The sequence below is a fragment of the Taudactylus pleione genome, unplaced genomic scaffold (genome assembly GCF_031769625.1).
Source record: "Taudactylus pleione unplaced genomic scaffold, aTauple2 ptg001637l, whole genome shotgun sequence".
Taxonomy (NCBI): Eukaryota; Metazoa; Chordata; class Amphibia; order Anura; family Myobatrachidae; genus Taudactylus; species Taudactylus pleione.
Window position 1 is genome coordinate 114,564 of NW_028286034.1, and position 17,254 is coordinate 131,817.

General features: G+C 56.3%; 1 long non-coding RNA gene across 1 annotated transcript in view; it reads right to left on the bottom strand.

Moving 5' to 3' along the window:
• LOC148442045 (uncharacterized) overlaps positions 1-17,254 on the bottom strand; it is a 70,420-nt gene that overhangs the window by 37,336 nt on the left and 15,830 nt on the right. The window contains exon 3 of the long non-coding RNA XR_015875920.1: positions 15,652-15,775. This is a non-coding gene — a long non-coding RNA (uncharacterized LOC148442045). The remainder of the gene's footprint in view (positions 1-15,651; positions 15,776-17,254) is intronic.

Sequence of the window (17,254 nt, forward strand, 5' to 3'; positions counted from 1 at the left end):
GGGGACCTGCTGAGAACCCCTAAGAGGCGGCCGTAGCGCCGACAAACATTGAAACAGCAGAGGGGGACCTGCTGAGAACCCCTAAGAGGCGGCCGTAGCGCCGACAAACATTGAAACAGCAGAGGGGGACCTGCTGAGAACCCCTAAGAGGCGGCCGAAGCGCCGACAAACATTGAAACAGCAGAGGGGGACCTGCTGAGAACCCCTAAGAGGCGGCCGTAGCGCCGACAAACATTGAAACAGCAGAGGGGGACCTGCTGAGAACCCCTAAGAGGCGGCCGAAGCGCCGACAAACATTGAAACAGCAGAGGGGACCTGCTGAGAACCCCTAAGAGGCGGCCGTAGCGCCGACAAACATTGAAACAGCAGAGGGGGACCTGCTGAGAACCCCTAAGAGGCGGCCGAAGCGCCGACAAACATTGAAACAGCAGAGGGGGACCTGCTGAGAACCCCTAAGAGGCGGCCGAAGCGCCGACAAACATTGAAACAGCAGAGGGGGACCTGCTGAGAACCCCTAAGAGGCGGCCGAAGCGCCGACAAACATTGAAACAGCAGAGGGGGACCTGCTGAGAACCCCTAAGAGGCGGCCGAAGCGCCGACAAACATTGAAACAGCAGAGGGGGACCTGCTGAGAACCCCTAAGAGGCGGCCGTAGCGCCGACAAACATTGAAACAGCAGAGGGGGACCTGCTGAGAACCCCTAAGAGGCGGCCGAAGCGCCGACAAACATTGAAACAGCAGAGGGGGACCTGCTGAGAACCCCTAAGAGGCGGCCGAAGCGCCGACAAACATTGAAACAGCAGAGGGGGACCTGCTGAGAACCCCTAAGAGGCGGCCGAAACGCCGACAAACATTGAAACAGCAGAGGGGGACCTGCTGAGAACCCCTAAGAGGCGGCCGAAACGCCGACAAACATTGAAACAGCAGAGGGGGACCTGCTGAGAACCCCTAAGAGGCGGCTGAAGCGCCGACAAACATTGAAACAGCAGAGGGGGACCTGCTGAGAACCCCTAAGAGGCGGCCGAAGCGCCGACAAACATTGAAACAGCAGAGGGGGACCTGCTGAGAACCCCTAAGAGGCGGCCGTAGCGCCGACAAACATTGAAACAGCAGAGGGGGACCTGCTGAGAACCCCTAAGAGGCGGCCGTAGCGCCGACAAACATTGAAACAGCAGAGGGGGACCTGCTGAGAACCCCTAAGAGGCGGCCGAAGCGCCGACAAACATTGAAACAGCAGAGGGGGACCTGCTGAGAACCCCTAAGAGGCGGCCGAAGCGCCGACAAACATTGAAACAGCAGAGGGGGACCTGCTGAGAACCCCTAAGAGGCGGCCGAAGCGCCGACAAACATTGAAACAGCAGAGGGGGACCTGCTGAGAACCCCTAAGAGGCGGCCGTAGCGCCGACAAACATTGAAACAGCAGAGGGGGACCTGCTGAGAACCCCTAAGAGGCGGCCGAAGCGCCGACAAACATTGAAACAGCAGAGGGGGACCTGCTGAGAACCCCTAAGAGGCGGCCGTAGCGCCGACAAACATTGAAACAGCAGAGGGGGACCTGCTGAGAACCCCTAAGAGGCGGCCGAAGCGCCGACAAACATTGAAACAGCAGAGGGGGACCTGCTGAGAACCCCTAAGAGGCGGCCGAAGCGCCGACAAACATTGAAACAGCAGAGGGGGACCTGCTGAGAACCCCTAAGAGGCGGCCGAAGCGCCGACAAACATTGAAACAGCAGAGGGGGACCTGCTGAGAACCCCTAAGAGGCGGCCGAAGCGCCGACAAACATTGAAACAGCAGAGGGGGACCTGCTGAGAACCCCTAAGAGGCGGCCGAAGCGCCGACAAACATTGAAACAGCAGAGGGGGGACCTGCTGAGAACCCCTAAGAGGCGGCCGAAGCGCCGACAAACATTGAAACAGCAGAGGGGGACCTGCTGAGAACCCCTAAGAGGCGGCCGAAGCGCCGACAAACATTGAAACAGCAGAGGGGGACCTGCTGAGAACCCCTAAGAGGCGGCCGAAGCGCCGACAAACATTGAAACAGCAGAGGGGGACCTGCTGAGAACCCCTAAGAGGCGGCCGAAGCGCCGACAAACATTGAAACAGCAGAGGGGGACCTGCTGAGAACCCCTAAGAGGCGGCCGAAGCGCCGACAAACATTGAAACAGCAGAGGGGGACCTGCTGAGAACCCCTAAGAGGCGGCCGAAGCGCCGACAAACATTGAAACAGCAGAGGGGGGACCTGCTGAGAACCCGTAAGAGGCGGCCGAAGCGCCGACAAACATTGAAACAGCAGAGGGGGACCTGCTGAGAACCCCTAAGAGGCGGCCGAAGCGCCGACAAACATTGAAACAGCAGAGGGGGACCTGCTGAGAACCCGTAAGAGGCGGCCGAAGCGCCGACAAACATTGAAACAGCAGAGGGGGACCTGCTGAGAACCCCTAAGAGGCGGCCGAAGCGCCGACAAACATTGAAACAGCAGAGGGGGACCTGCTGAGAACCCCTAAGAGGCGGCCGAAGCGCCGACAAACATTGAAACAGCAGAGGGGGACCTGCTGAGAACCCCTAAGAGGCGGCCGAAGCGCCGACAAACATTGAACCAGCAGAGGGGGACCTGCTGAGAACCCCTAAGAGGCGGCCGAAGCGCCGACAAACATTGAAACAGCAGAGGGGGACCTGCTGAGAACCCCTAAGAGGCGGCCGAAGCGCCGACAAACATTGAAACAGCAGAGGGGGACCTGCTGAGAACCCCTAAGAGGCGGCCGAAGCGCCGACAAACATTGAAACAGCAGAGGGGGACCTGCTGAGAACCCCTAAGAGGCGGCCGAAGCGCCGACAAACATTGAAACAGCAGAGGGGGACCTGCTGAGAACCCCTAAGAGGCGGCCGAAGCGCCGACAAACATTGAAACAGCAGAGGGGGACCTGCTGAGAACCCCTAAGAGGCGGCCGAAGCGCCGACAAACATTGAAACAGCAGAGGGGGACCTGCTGAGAACCACTAAGAGGCGGCCGAAGCGCCGACAAACATTGAAACAGCAGAGGGGGACCTGCTGAGAACCCCTAAGAGGCGGCCGAAGCGCCGACAAACATTGAAACAGCAGAGGGGGGACCTGCTGAGAACCCCTAAGAGGCGTCCGTAGCGCCGACAAACAATGAAACAGCAGAGGGGGACCTGCTGAGAACCCCTAAGAGGCGTCCGTAGCGCCGACAAACATTGAAACAGCAGAGGGGGACCTGCTGAGAACCCCTAAGAGGCGTCCGTAGCGCCGACAAACATTGAAACAGCAGAGGGGGACCTGCTGAGAACCCCTAAGAGGCGTCCGTAGCGCCGACAAACATTGAAACAGCAGAGGGGGACCTGCTGAGAACCCCTAAGAGGCGGCCGAAGCGCCGACAAACATTGAAACAGCAGAGGGGGACCTGCTGAGAACCCCTAAGAGGCGGCCGAAACGCCGACAAACATTGAAACAGCAGAGGGGGACCTGCTGAGAACCCCTAAGAGGCGGCCGTAGCGCCGACAAACATTGAAACAGCAGAGGGGGACCTGCTGAGAACCCCTAAGAGGCGGCCGAAGCGCCGACAAACATTGAAACAGCAGAGGGGGACCTGCTGAGAACCCCTAAGAGGCGGCCGAAGCGCCGACAAACATTGAAACAGCAGAGGGGGACCTGCTGAGAACCCCGAAGAGGCGGCCGTAGCGCCGACAAACATTGAAACAGCAGAGGGGGACCTGCTGAGAACCCCTAAGAGGCGGCCGAAGCGCCGACAAACATTGAAACAGCAGAGGGGGACCTGCTGAGAACCCCTAAGAGGCGGCCGTAGCGCCGACAAACATTGAAACAGCAGAGGGGGACCTGCTGAGAACCCCTAAGAGGCGGCCGAAGCGCCGACAAACATTGAAACAGCAGAGGGGGACCTGCTGAGAACCCCTAAGAGGCGGCCGTAGCGCCGACAAACATTGAAACAGCAGAGGGGGACCTGCTGAGAACCCCTAAGAGGCGGCCGAAGCGCCGACAAACATTGAAACAGCAGAGGGGGACCTGCTGAGAACCCCTAAGAGGCGGCCGAAGCGCCGACAAACATTGAAACAGCAGAGGGGGACCTGCTGAGAACCCCTAAGAGGCGGCCGAAGCGCCGACAAACATTGAAACAGCAGAGGGGGACCTGCTGAGAACCCCTAAGAGGCGGCCGTAGCGCCGACAAACATTGAAACAGCAGAGCGGGACCTGCTGAGAACCCCTAAGAGGCGGCCGAAGCGCCGACAAACATTGAAACAGCAGAGGGGGACCTGCTGAGAACCCCTAAGAGGCGGCCCGAAGCGCCGACAAACATTGAAAAAGCAGAGGGGGACCTGCTGAGAACCCCTAAGAGGCGGCCGAAACGCCGACAAACATTGAAACAGCAGAGGGGGACCTGCTGAGAACCCCTAAGAGGCGGCCGTAGCGCCGACAAACATTGAAACAGCAGAGGGGGACCTGCTGAGAACCCCTAAGAGGCGGCCGTAGCGCCGACAAACATTGAAACAGCAGAGGGGGACCTGCTGAGAACCCCTAAGAGGCGGCCGTAGCGCCGACAAACATTGAAACAGCAGAGGGGGACCTGCTGAGAACCCCTAAGAGGCGGCCGAAGCGCCGACAAACATTGAAACAGCAGAGGGGGACCTGCTGAGAACCCGTAAGAGGCGGCCGAAGCGCCGACAAACATTGAAACAGCAGAGGGGGACCTGCTGAGAACCCCTAAGAGGCGGCCGAAGCGCCGACAAACATTGAAACAGCAGAGGGGGACCTGCTGAGAACCCCTAAGAGGCGGCCGAAGCGCCGACAAACATTGAAACAGCAGAGGGGGACCTGCTGAGAACCCCTAAGAGGCGGCCGAAGCGCCGACAAACATTGAACCAGCAGAGGGGGACCTGCTGAGAACCCCTAAGAGGCGGCCGAAGCGCCGACAAACATTGAAACAGCAGAGGGGGACCTGCTGAGAACCCCTAAGAGGCGGCCGAAGCGCCGACAAACATTGAAACAGCAGAGGGGGACCTGCTGAGAACCCCTAAGAGGCGGCCGAAGCGCCGACAAACATTGAAACAGCAGAGGGGGACCTGCTGAGAACCCCTAAGAGGCGGCCGAAGCGCCGACAAACATTGAAACAGCAGAGGGGGACCTGCTGAGAACCCCTAAGAGGCGGCCGAAGCGCCGACAAACATTGAAACAGCAGAGGGGGACCTGCTGAGAACCCCTAAGAGGCGGCCGAAGCGCCGACAAACATTGAAACAGCAGAGGGGGACCTGCTGAGAACCACTAAGAGGCGGCCGAAGCGCCGACAAACATTGAAACAGCAGAGGGGGACCTGCTGAGAACCCCTAAGAGGCGGCCGAAGCGCCGACAAACATTGAAACAGCAGAGGGGGACCTGCTGAGAACCCCTAAGAGGCGTCCGTAGCGCCGACAAACAATGAAACAGCAGAGGGGGACCTGCTGAGAACCCCTAAGAGGCGTCCGTAGCGCCGACAAACATTGAAACAGCAGAGGGGGACCTGCTGAGAACCCCTAAGAGGCGTCCGTAGCGCCGACAAACATTGAAACAGCAGAGGGGGACCTGCTGAGAACCCCTAAGAGGCGTCCGTAGCGCCGACAAACATTGAAACAGCAGAGGGGGACCTGCTGAGAACCCCTAAGAGGCGGCCGAAGCGCCGACAAACATTGAAACAGCAGAGGGGGACCTGCTGAGAACCCCTAAGAGGCGGCCGAAACGCCGACAAACATTGAAACAGCAGAGGGGGACCTGCTGAGAACCCCTAAGAGGCGGCCGTAGCGCCGACAAACATTGAAACAGCAGAGGGGGACCTGCTGAGAACCCCTAAGAGGCGGCCGAAGCGCCGACAAACATTGAAACAGCAGAGGGGGACCTGCTGAGAACCCCTAAGAGGCGGCCGAAGCGCCGACAAACATTGAAACAGCAGAGGGGGACCTGCTGAGAACCCCGAAGAGGCGGCCGTAGCGCCGACAAACATTGAAACAGCAGAGGGGGACCTGCTGAGAACCCCTAAGAGGCGGCCGAAGCGCCGACAAACATTGAAACAGCAGAGGGGGACCTGCTGAGAACCCCTAAGAGGCGGCCGTAGCGCCGACAAACATTGAAACAGCAGAGGGGGACCTGCTGAGAACCCCTAAGAGGCGGCCGAAGCGCCGACAAACATTGAAACAGCAGAGGGGGACCTGCTGAGAACCCCTAAGAGGCGGCCGTAGCGCCGACAAACATTGAAACAGCAGAGGGGGACCTGCTGAGAACCCCTAAGAGGCGGCCGAAGCGCCGACAAACATTGAAACAGCAGAGGGGGACCTGCTGAGAACCCCTAAGAGGCGGCCGAAGCGCCGACAAACATTGAAACAGCAGAGGGGGACCTGCTGAGAACCCCTAAGAGGCGGCCGAAGCGCCGACAAACATTGAAACAGCAGAGGGGGACCTGCTGAGAACCCCTAAGAGGCGGCCGTAGCGCCGACAAACATTGAAACAGCAGAGCGGGACCTGCTGAGAACCCCTAAGAGGCGGCCGAAGCGCCGACAAACATTGAAACAGCAGAGGGGGACCTGCTGAGAACCCCTAAGAGGCGGCCGAAGCGCCGACAAACATTGAAAAAGCAGAGGGGGACCTGCTGAGAACCCCTAAGAGGCGGCCGAAACGCCGACAAACATTGAAACAGCAGAGGGGGACCTGCTGAGAACCCCTAAGAGGCGGCCGTAGCGCCGACAAACATTGAAACAGCAGAGGGGGACCTGCTGAGAACCCCTAAGAGGCGGCCGTAGCGCCGACAAACATTGAAACAGCAGAGGGGGACCTGCTGAGAACCCCTAAGAGGCGGCCGTAGCGCCGACAAACATTGAAACAGCAGAGGGGGACCTGCTGAGAACCCCTAAGAGGCGGCCGAAGCGCCGACAAACATTGAAACAGCAGAGGGGGACCTGCTGAGAACCCCTAAGAGGCGGCCGAAGCGCCGACAAACATTGAAACAGCAGAGGGGGACCTGCTGAGAACCCCTAAGAGGCGGCCGTAGCGCCGACAAACATTGAAACAGCAGAGGGGGACCTGCTGAGAACCCCTAAGAGGCGGCCGAAGCGCCGACAAACATTGAAACAGCAGAGGGGGACCTGCTGAGAACCCCTAAGAGGCGGCCGTAGCGCCGACAAACATTGAAACAGCAGAGGGGGACCTGCTGAGAACCCCTAAGAGGCGGCCGAAGCGCCGACAAACATTGAAACAGCAGAGGGGGACCTGCTGAGAACCCCTAAGAGGCGGCCGTAGCGCCGACAAACATTGAAACAGCAGAGGGGGACCTGCTGAGAACCCCTAAGAGGCGGCCGAAGCGCCGACAAACATTGAAACAGCAGAGGGGGACCTGCTGAGAACCCCTAAGAGGCGGCCGAAGCGCCGACAAACATTGAAACAGCAGAGGGGGACCTGCTGAGAACCCCTAAGAGGCGGCCGAAGCGCCGACAAACATTGAAACAGCAGAGGGGGACCTGCTGAGAACCCCTAAGAGGCGGCCGAAGCGCCGACAAACATTGAAACAGCAGAGGGGGACCTGCTGAGAACCCCTAAGAGGCGGCCGAAGCGCCGACAAACATTGAAACAGCAGAGGGGGACCTGCTGAGAACCCCTAAGAGGCGTCCGTAGCGCCGACAAACATTGAAACAGCAGAGGGGGACCTGCTGAGAACCCCTAAGAGGCGGCCGAAGCGCCGACAAACATTGAAACAGCAGAGGGGGACCTGCTGAGAACCCCTAAGAGGCGGCCGTAGCGCCGACAAACAATGAAACAGCAGAGGGGGACCTGCTGAGAACCCCTAAGAGGCGGCCGTAGCGCCGACAAACATTGAAACAGCAGAGGGGGACCTGCTGAGAACCCCTAAGAGGCGGCCGTAGCGCCGACAAACATTGAAACAGCAGAGGGGGACCTGCTGAGAACCCCTAAGACATTGAAACAGCAGAGGGGGACCTGCTGAGAACCCCTAAGAGGCGGCCGTAGCGCCGACAAACATTGAAACAGCAGAGGGGGACCTGCTGAGAACCCCTAAGAGGCGGCCGTAGCGCCGACAAACATTGAAACAGCAGAGGGGGACCTGCTGAGAACCCCTAAGAGGCGGCCGTAGCGCCGACAAACAATGAAACAGCAGAGGGGGACCTGCTGAGAACCCCTAAGAGGCGGCCGTAGCGCCGACAAACACTGAAACAGCAGAGGGGGACCTGCTGAGAACCCCTAAGAGGCGGCCGTAGCGCCGACAAACAATGAAACAGCAGAGGGGGACCTGCTGAGAACCCCTAAGAGGCGGCCGAAGAGCCGACAAACATTGAAACAGCAGAGGGGGACCTGCTGAGAACCCCTAAGAGGCGGCCGAAGAGCCGACAAACATTGAAACAGCAGAGGGGGACCTGCTGAGAACCCCTAAGAGGCGGCCGAAGCGCCGACAAACATTGAAACAGCAGAGGGGGACCTGCTGAGAACCCCTAAGAGGCGGCCGAAGCGCCGACAAACATTGAAACAGCAGAGGGGGACCTGCTGAGAACCCCTAAGAGGCGGCCGAAGCGCCGACAAACATTGAAACAGCAGAGGGGGACCTGCTGAGAACCCCTAAGAGGCGGCCGAAGCGCCGACAAACATTGAAACAGCAGAGGGGGACCTGCTGAGAACCCCTCAGAGGCGGCCGAAGCGCCGACAAACATTGAAACAGCAGAGGGGGACCTGCTGAGAACCCCTAAGAGGCGGCCGAAGCGCCGACAAACATTGAAACAGCAGAGGGGGACCTGCTGAGAACCCCTAAGAGGCGGCCGAAGCGCCGACAAACATTGAAACAGCAGAGGGGGACCTGCTGAGAACCCCTAAGAGGCGGCCGTAGCGCCGACAAACATTGAAACAGCAGAGGGGGACCTGCTGAGAACCCCTAAGAGGCGGCCGTAGCGCCGACAAACATTGAAACAGCAGAGGGGGACCTGCTGAGAACACCTAAGAGGCGGCCGAAGCGCCGACAAACATTGAAACAGCAGAGGGGGACCTGCTGAGAACCCCTAAGAGGCGGCCGAAGCGCCGACAAACATTGAAACAGCAGAGGGGGACCTGCTGAGAACCCCTAAGAGGCGGCCGAAGCGCCGACAAACATTGAAACAGCAGAGGGGGACCTGCTGAGAACCCCTAAGAGGCGGCCGAAGCGCCGACAAACATTGAAACAGCAGAGGGGGACCTGCTGAGAACCCCTAAGAGGCGTCCGTAGTGCCGACAAACATTGAAACAGCAGAGGGGGACCTGCTGAGAACCCCTAAGAGGCGGCCGAAGCGCCGACAAACATTGAAACAGCAGAGGGGGACCTGCTGAGAACCCCTAAGAGGCGGCCGAAGCGCCGACAAACATTGAAACAGCAGAGGGGGACCTGCTGAGAACCCCTAAGAGGCGGCCGTAGCGCCGACAAACATTGAAACAGCAGAGGGGGACCTGCTGAGAACCCCTAAGAGGCGGCCGTAGCACCGACAAACATTGAAACAGCAGAGGGGGACCTGCTGAGAACCCCTAAGAGGCGGCCGTAGCGCCGACAAACAATGAAACAGCAGAGGGGGACCTGCTGAGAACCCCTAAGAGGCGGCCGTAGCGCCGACAAACAATGAAACAGCAGAGGGGGACCTGCTGAGAACCCCTAAGAGGCGGCCGAAGAGCCGACAAACATTGAAACAGCAGAGGGGGACCTGCTGAGAACCCCTAAGAGGCGGCCGAATCGCCGACAAACATTGAAACAGCAGAGGGGGACCTGCTGAGAACCCCTAAGAGGCGGCCGAAGCGCCGACAAACATTGAAACAGCAGAGGGGGACCTGCTGAGAACCCCTAAGAGGCGGCCGTAGCGCCGACAAACAATGAAACAGCAGAGGGGGACCTGCTGAGAACCCCTAAGAGGCGGCCGAAGCGCCGACAAACATTGAAACAGCAGAGGGGGACCTGCTGAGAACCCCTAAGAGGCGGCCGAAGCGCCGACAAACATTGAAACAGCAGAGGGGGACCTGCTGAGAACCCCTAAGAGGCGGCCGTAGCGCCGACAAACATTGAAACAGCAGAGGGGGACCTGCTGAGAACCCCTAAGAGGCGGCCATAGCGCCGACAAACATTGAAACAGCAGAGGGGGACCTGCTGAGAACCCCTAAGAGGCGGCCGAAGCGCCGACTAACATTGAAACAGCAGAGGGGGACCTGCTGAGAACCCCTAAGAGGCGGCCGAAGCGCCGACAAACATTGAAACAGCAGAGGGGGACCTGCTGAGAACCCCTAAGAGGCGGCCGAAGCGCCGACAAACATTGAAACAGCAGAGGGGGACCTGCTGAGAACCCCTAAGAGGCGGCCGAAGCGCCGACAAACATTGAAACAGCAGAGGGGGACCTGCTGAGAACCCCTAAGAGGCGGCCGAAGCGCCGACAAACATTGAAACAGCAGAGGGGGACCTGCTGAGAACCCCTAAGAGGCGGCCGAAGCGCCGACAAACATTGAAACAGCAGAGGGGGACCTGCTGAGAACCCCTAAGAGGCGGCCGAAGCGCCGACAAACATTGAAACAGCAGAGGGGGACCTGCTGAGAACCCGTAAGAGGCGGCCGAAGCGCCGACAAACATTGAAACAGCAGAGGGGGACCTGCTGAGAACCCCTAAGAGGCGGCCGAAGCGCCGACAAACATTGAAACAGCAGAGGGGGACCTGCTGAGAACCCCTAAGAGGCGGCCGAAGCGCCGACAAACATTGAAACAGCAGAGGGGGACCTGCTGAGAACCCCTAAGAGGCGGCCGAAGCGCCGACAAACATTGAAACAGCAGAGGGGGACCTGCTGAGAACCCCTAAGAGGCGGCCGAAGCGCCGACAAACATTGAAACAGCAGAGGGGGACCTGCTGAGAACCCCTAAGAGGCGGCCGAAGCGCCGACAAACATTGAAACAGCAGAGGGGGACCTGCTGAGAACCCCTAAGAGGCGGCCGAAGCGCCGACAAACATTGAAACAGCAGAGGGGGACCTGCTGAGAACCCCTAAGAGGCGGCCGAAGCGCCGACAAACATTGAAACAGCAGAGGGGGACCTGCTGAGAACCCCTAAGAGGCGGCCGAAGCGCCGACAAACATTGAAACAGCAGAGGGGGACCTGCTGAGAACCCCTAAGAGGCGGCCGAAGCGCCGACAAACATTGAAACAGCAGAGGGGGACCTGCTGAGAACCCCTAAGAGGCGGCCGAAGCGCCGACAAACATTGAAACAGCAGAGGGGGACCTGCTGAGAACCCCTAAGAGGCGGCCGAAGCGCCGACAAACATTGAAACAGCAGAGGGGGACCTGCTGAGAACCCCTAAGAGGCGGCCGAAGCGCCGACAAACATTGAAACAGCAGAGGGGGACCTGCTGAGAACCCCTAAGAGGCGTCCGTAGCGCCGACAAACAATGAAACAGCAGAGGGAGACCTGCTGAGAACCCCTAAGAGGCGTCCGTAGCGCCGACAAACAATAAAACAGCAGAGGGGGACCTGCTGAGAACCCCTAAGAGGCGTCCGTAGCGCCGACAAACATTGAAACAGCAGAGGGGGACCTGCTGAGAACCCCTAAGAGGCGGCCGAAGCGCCGACAAACATTGAAACAGCAGAGGGGGACCTGCTGAGAACCCCTAAGAGGCGGCCGAAGCGCCGACAAACATTGAAACAGCAGAGGGGGACCTGCTGAGAACCCCTAAGAGGCGGCCGAAGCGCCGACAAACATTGAAACAGCAGAGTGGGACCTGCTGAGAACCCCTAAGAGGCGGCCGTAGCGCCGACAAACAATGAAACAGCAGAGGGGGACCTGCTGAGAACCCCTAAGAGGCATCCGTAGCGCCGACAAACATTGAAACAGCAGAGGGGGACCTGCTGAGAACCCCTAAGAGGCGTCCGTAGCGCCGACAAACATTGAAACAGCAGAGGGGGACCTGCTGAGAACCCCTAAGAGGCGGCCGTAGCGCCGACAAACATTGAAACAGCAGAGGGGGACCTGCTGAGAACCCCTAAGAGGCGGCCGTAGCGCCGACCCACATTGAAACAGCAGAGGGGGACCTGCTGAGAACCCCTAAGAGGCAGGCCGAAGCGCCGACCCACATTGAATCAGCAGAGGCGGACCTGCTGGGAACCCCTAAGAGGCGGCCGAAGCGCCGACAAACATTGAAACAGCAGAGGGGGACCTGCTGGGAACCCCTAAGAGGCGGCCGAAGCGCCGACCCACATTGAATCAGCAGAGGGGGACCTGCTGGGAACCCCTAAGAGGCGGCCGAAGCGCCGACCCACATTGAATCAGCAGAGGGGGACCTGCTGGGAACCCCTAAGAGGCGGCCGAAGCGCCGACCCACATTGAATCAGCAGAGGGGGACCTGCTGGGAACCCCTAAGAGGCGGCCGAAGCGCCGACACACATTGAAACAGCAGAGGGGGACCTGCTGGGAACCCCTAAGAGGCGGCTGAAGCGCCGACACACATTGAAACAGCAGACCTGCTGAGAATAGAGGCCAAAATATGATAATTCTGTCAATGTCCCAATATTTATGCACCTGACTGTATATTACAAAATTCTCCGGTGTACATCCCTTTGTCCCAATTTAAGATGATTACCAGCTGTATAACTTCATTTATTTGGGGAAATAATGCTCAACGTATAGCTTATAAGACACTGTCGACCTCGAGGGGAAGGTGGACTAGCGTTCCCAGATGAGGGAGTGGGTTACTCCGGTGGATCGGGGAGATCTTCCCTTGGCTCTCCTTGCAAAAGCGGGCCTGAAGCTTTCCCCCTTACAATTTTTGTTGGCTTGTACACCTCTCTCACGGTGTCCACCATTGCTGCAACAGGCTCGTAGAGTGTGGCTGGCCGGGAGAAGCTATTGGGGGAGACTCCAATTGATCTATGTTCCCCACTTTGGGATAATCTCTCTATTTCTGAGGTCAGGGGATTACAGGGTAGAGAGGCTTCGAGGTCATATGAAGTGGTAGCTATTGGGCAGCTGTACCAAGATGGGGTTCTTTATTCATTTACGTATTTGTCCTCCAAATATGGTCTCCCAGCTCACTTCTTTTATAGATACCTCCAGATTCAACATGCTCTCTGTGCAGTGGAGGGATGCAGTTCCTAACTTTAGTGAAGCCCCAAAGCGCCTATTGGTGCGTACTCTGCCCTCTAGTAGAACAGTTTCGGTAGGCTATTCCTTACTTTTGTCTTCTGGGGGAGGAGGGAGTTTGGCTGGCCTTAGAGCCCGTTGGGACAATGATCTGGGTACTGTCTGATGATGACTGGAAGATTGTTATCGGGTCTCCTCAGGTGGCTACGACATATACAATATTTCAGCAGATACAATTGTATATTCTGCAAAGGGTTCATAGGACCCCACTTACACTTTTTGAGTTTGGAGGTTCTGCCGTGGACTCCTGTCCCAAGCGCCTTGCTCCGTCTGCTGATTTCTGGCATCTCCTCTGGTCATGCCCCTGTATTGCTTTGTTTTGGACTAGTGTGGTTACTGGTGTGCGAGATACGGGTATTCATGTACCTCTATTAACTCCACGTATCTGTTTATTTGGCCTGGACTTGGAGGATTCACTCTCTGGTTCCCATAAATTATATGTCAATAACCTTTTAATTGTGGCAAGGGTTTGTATTCCCCTCATGTGGATGGCCCCTGATCCGCCCACCTTTGCATCCTGGGTCGCCTTGGTTAATTTTACAACATCCCATGAACGCTATTTGTATCAGAAACGTGGCTGTCCGAGTAAATTTAATAAAGTCTGGTCTTTGTGGCAGAGATCCCGTCACGCCCTCTCTAATTAATAGTGATTATGATTTATTAGTTTTTGTGTTTGGAGTGCCTCGTCAGCCGTTTATTTATAAGTGCTTTTCACACAGTATTTTTGTAAGTCATACATGCAAGAGTGATAATGTAAAAATTGAGTGATTGTAATTGTTCACCCTCTGCTTTAAAGTATGTACTATAGAAATATTATTTAGATGTTTGCCGGAATGTCAGATACTCTGCTACTGTACTGATTTGTATGTAATGCTGTACAATACTGATCGTTTATTTCTTTATTATATGTACTTTGTTTTTCTTTTCTATTGATAAAAGAAAATTTATTAAAAATATTTGTTTAAAAAAAAAAAAAAAAAAGCACATTGAGGCAAGAAAATCCCTCAAGTATTTCCCAGAAGGTACAAAAACTTGTACCTTCTCACTGAACCATCCCTGCAACTGTGTTTATTTTATTAAAGACAGATGCATGCATCATGGATCTCCCCGTGCGTGCATCAGTCTATTTTTTTTTAACAAATGACGCAGCTCGAGCGCATGATGCACCGCATACTGAAAAGCACAGCACGATCAGCATACGACGGATAATATGGGCTGCACATCTGATCATACGATACATTTTAAGAGTAGCGGGAGCGCGCATCGCATCCTACCTTAAAAACTACACGATTTCCACACGATTCATCGTACGACGTGTCGCATATCGGGCAATCGGCTTGAAATCGCACTAGAGTATGGCCAGCTTTACATTAAGGATGACCTATGAGTAATCTCCTGTACACACAGTACGATAACATGTCAGATTTCAATGATAACGATCCTATCGTTATTGTTAAAATCTGACAGTTTCTGGGCCCTGCTAACGACCATACGATGGACGATGCGCGTCCACATATGTTAGTTGACGACGAACTACCGTCGTCTGTGCAAGCAGGCAGACCTGGCCGATATCGACCAGGTAAGCCTGTTTACTATAGGGACCAGTGATTGTTGATCGGGGGTCATTATAGTAGTGGAGGGTCTGCTGCATGTGCTGGATGCCCGACCCAGCACATGCAGAACATTCAGACGATCGTCTGATCGTTATCTGATCGTTGCTGTCGTACCGTGTGTACGCGGCATAGCAATTAGAATGTAACACAATGTAACATTGTATATCCTCAAAATCTAAACATATAGGCCCTCATTCAGAGGCGGTCGGAGGATGCAAGCGGTCGTTCAGAAACTGGGTGGCCACTTGCATCCTGACCGGCCGCCTGTTTCGGTCGTTAGGCTGTGGGTTTACACCCACAGCTCTAATGACCGCTAGGGTAATGACTATCGGGGCTTACGACGAGACCCTAGGGTAGGGTCTCACTTGTCATAAGCCCCGGAGAGCTTCTGGCTCTGTCAGAGCCGGAAGCTCTCCACTGACATCACTAGTAGACCGTACGGCCGCCTCTGAATGAAGCCCATAATCTCTGCCAGTATATAAAATATTCAGTTTAAAGGCATTTGGTGTATTCTTTCATCAGGACAATATATGCCCACGAACTGTGTTATGCACTACATAAGGAAAAGAAAAACAATTATTATAGTTCATGCTACCAGACTCTTACAAGCTGAATAGGCTACCTATTACAATAGGTTTATTCCTATTAGTGTGTACTAAGTGCAGGGGCGGATTGGAAAACTTAAGTGACCCTGGAAAATTTTCATAAAGTGGCACACGTTGGCTAACAGTGATAGCAACCAGCACTATTCACTACTTGCATGGACGGGCCTACACCAAGTAGAGCCAGGGGGTGAAATGTCTGAAGGAAAAAAAATTAACTATTTTTTGTGTGTACTAAATAAAAATACACCTTAATTGTATTGTGGTTTCTCTGCAACGGGGGAACCTCTGAAGAATAGATCCTTCTTGGACTGGCAGTGTCGGTATTCACTATCCATGCAGGTGTTCAAATGGTGCGGAAGCCGCCCGATTGCCTAGGAATAAAGCCAACATCATCATCATGCAATAGCGATTCAACCAGATAATCCCACAATAACAGAAGTTTTGGGGCAGGGCAAAATGTGAGTTTCTCTGATCTAACAATTTTATATTAATAAAATATGTTTGCTAATTTGGTGCCATTTGTATATATGGTTTTAAGAATTGATGTTTTAATGAAGATTATTGACCCGCCGGCCTTTTTTTCTAATCCTACCAGCGGTCCGGGATGCGGTCATAATACCGACTGTGGGTATTCCGCTGGTCAGAATGCCGGCGCCGGAATCCCAACACCTGACAGAATCTCGGCGCTGGAATCCCAAAGGTAAGTAGTGGCATTGGGGGAGGGTTAGGGGTTGGTTTAGGCGCTAGGGGGAGGGTTAGGTTTAGGGTGCGGGGGTGGGAGGGGGAGGTATAGGGGTAGGGAAAGGGGGGGTTAGGATACAGACCAACCGATGTCGGTATCCTAACCCTGTCGGGATGCCGGCGTTGGGATTTTGTCCGCCGGGATCCGTGCCCAACCAAGTGGTCCTAATGATCGGGTGGGGGCGGAGAGAGAGAGTGATATATGGGAGGGACACTGGGCTAGAAGAAGGGACAGTGAGATGGGGGTGCACCTGTCTAGACGGGAATGAAGGGCAGTGAGATTGGGGGTGGGAAGGGGGAACACTGGACTCAATGGGGTGGGCACTGTTACTGGGCTGGCTGGGTTTTTTTAAGAGGTGGAGCAGTGATTGGGGAGATGGTTGTGGAGGGAAAGGGGAGACAATGGGATTGGGGACGGTGAAGGGGTCAGTGAGATGGTGGGGGTTTGAGAGACACTTGGCTGAAGGGGGGTGGAGACACAGGGAAGGGAGTACTTACCTGGGTTGTTGAGCATGCCTGGTCCCCGCAAACTCACTGGAGCAGCATCCGTAGCCACAGCAGCCTCCAGAGCACCTCAGCTGGGATTTGGGAGGCAGGAGCTGAGGTCCAGGAGCAGAGTTGAGAGTGGAGTGGCATGGCATGGTGTGGCGGTCAGGAGAGCCGCACCGGGCCATGGGGAAGGGGTGTGGCCTAACTGCGGGAGGCATGGCCACACCCCCTTAAAGAAAACAACACAGTTTTGCAGCGCCACGGAGGTGGGCTTTGTGAGACCCGGCACCTAGCCAGTGGAGGGGGGTGCAATCAGTATGATTGCTCTCCCCACAGGCACTGGAGACTGCTGTGGCTGCTGCTTTAATGTAAGAGGGAGGGGGAGGCAGCACCGGGCCCCTCCATCAAGGCAGGGGTCGGGTAATTAGTACCCGCTCCCCCCCCTCTCGGGAGCACTGGTGGCATTGTGGCCCGGTGGGGTGGGACTGCCGAGCCGTCAGTCTAAGGCAGCTGTCTGAACAGAGGCTGCTGAATTCATTGGAGGCAGGCCTCTCTCCAGCTAAGGAACATGATATGAGGGCGGGCCTCCTCCCGATCAGTGCTGACCGAAACACTGGACC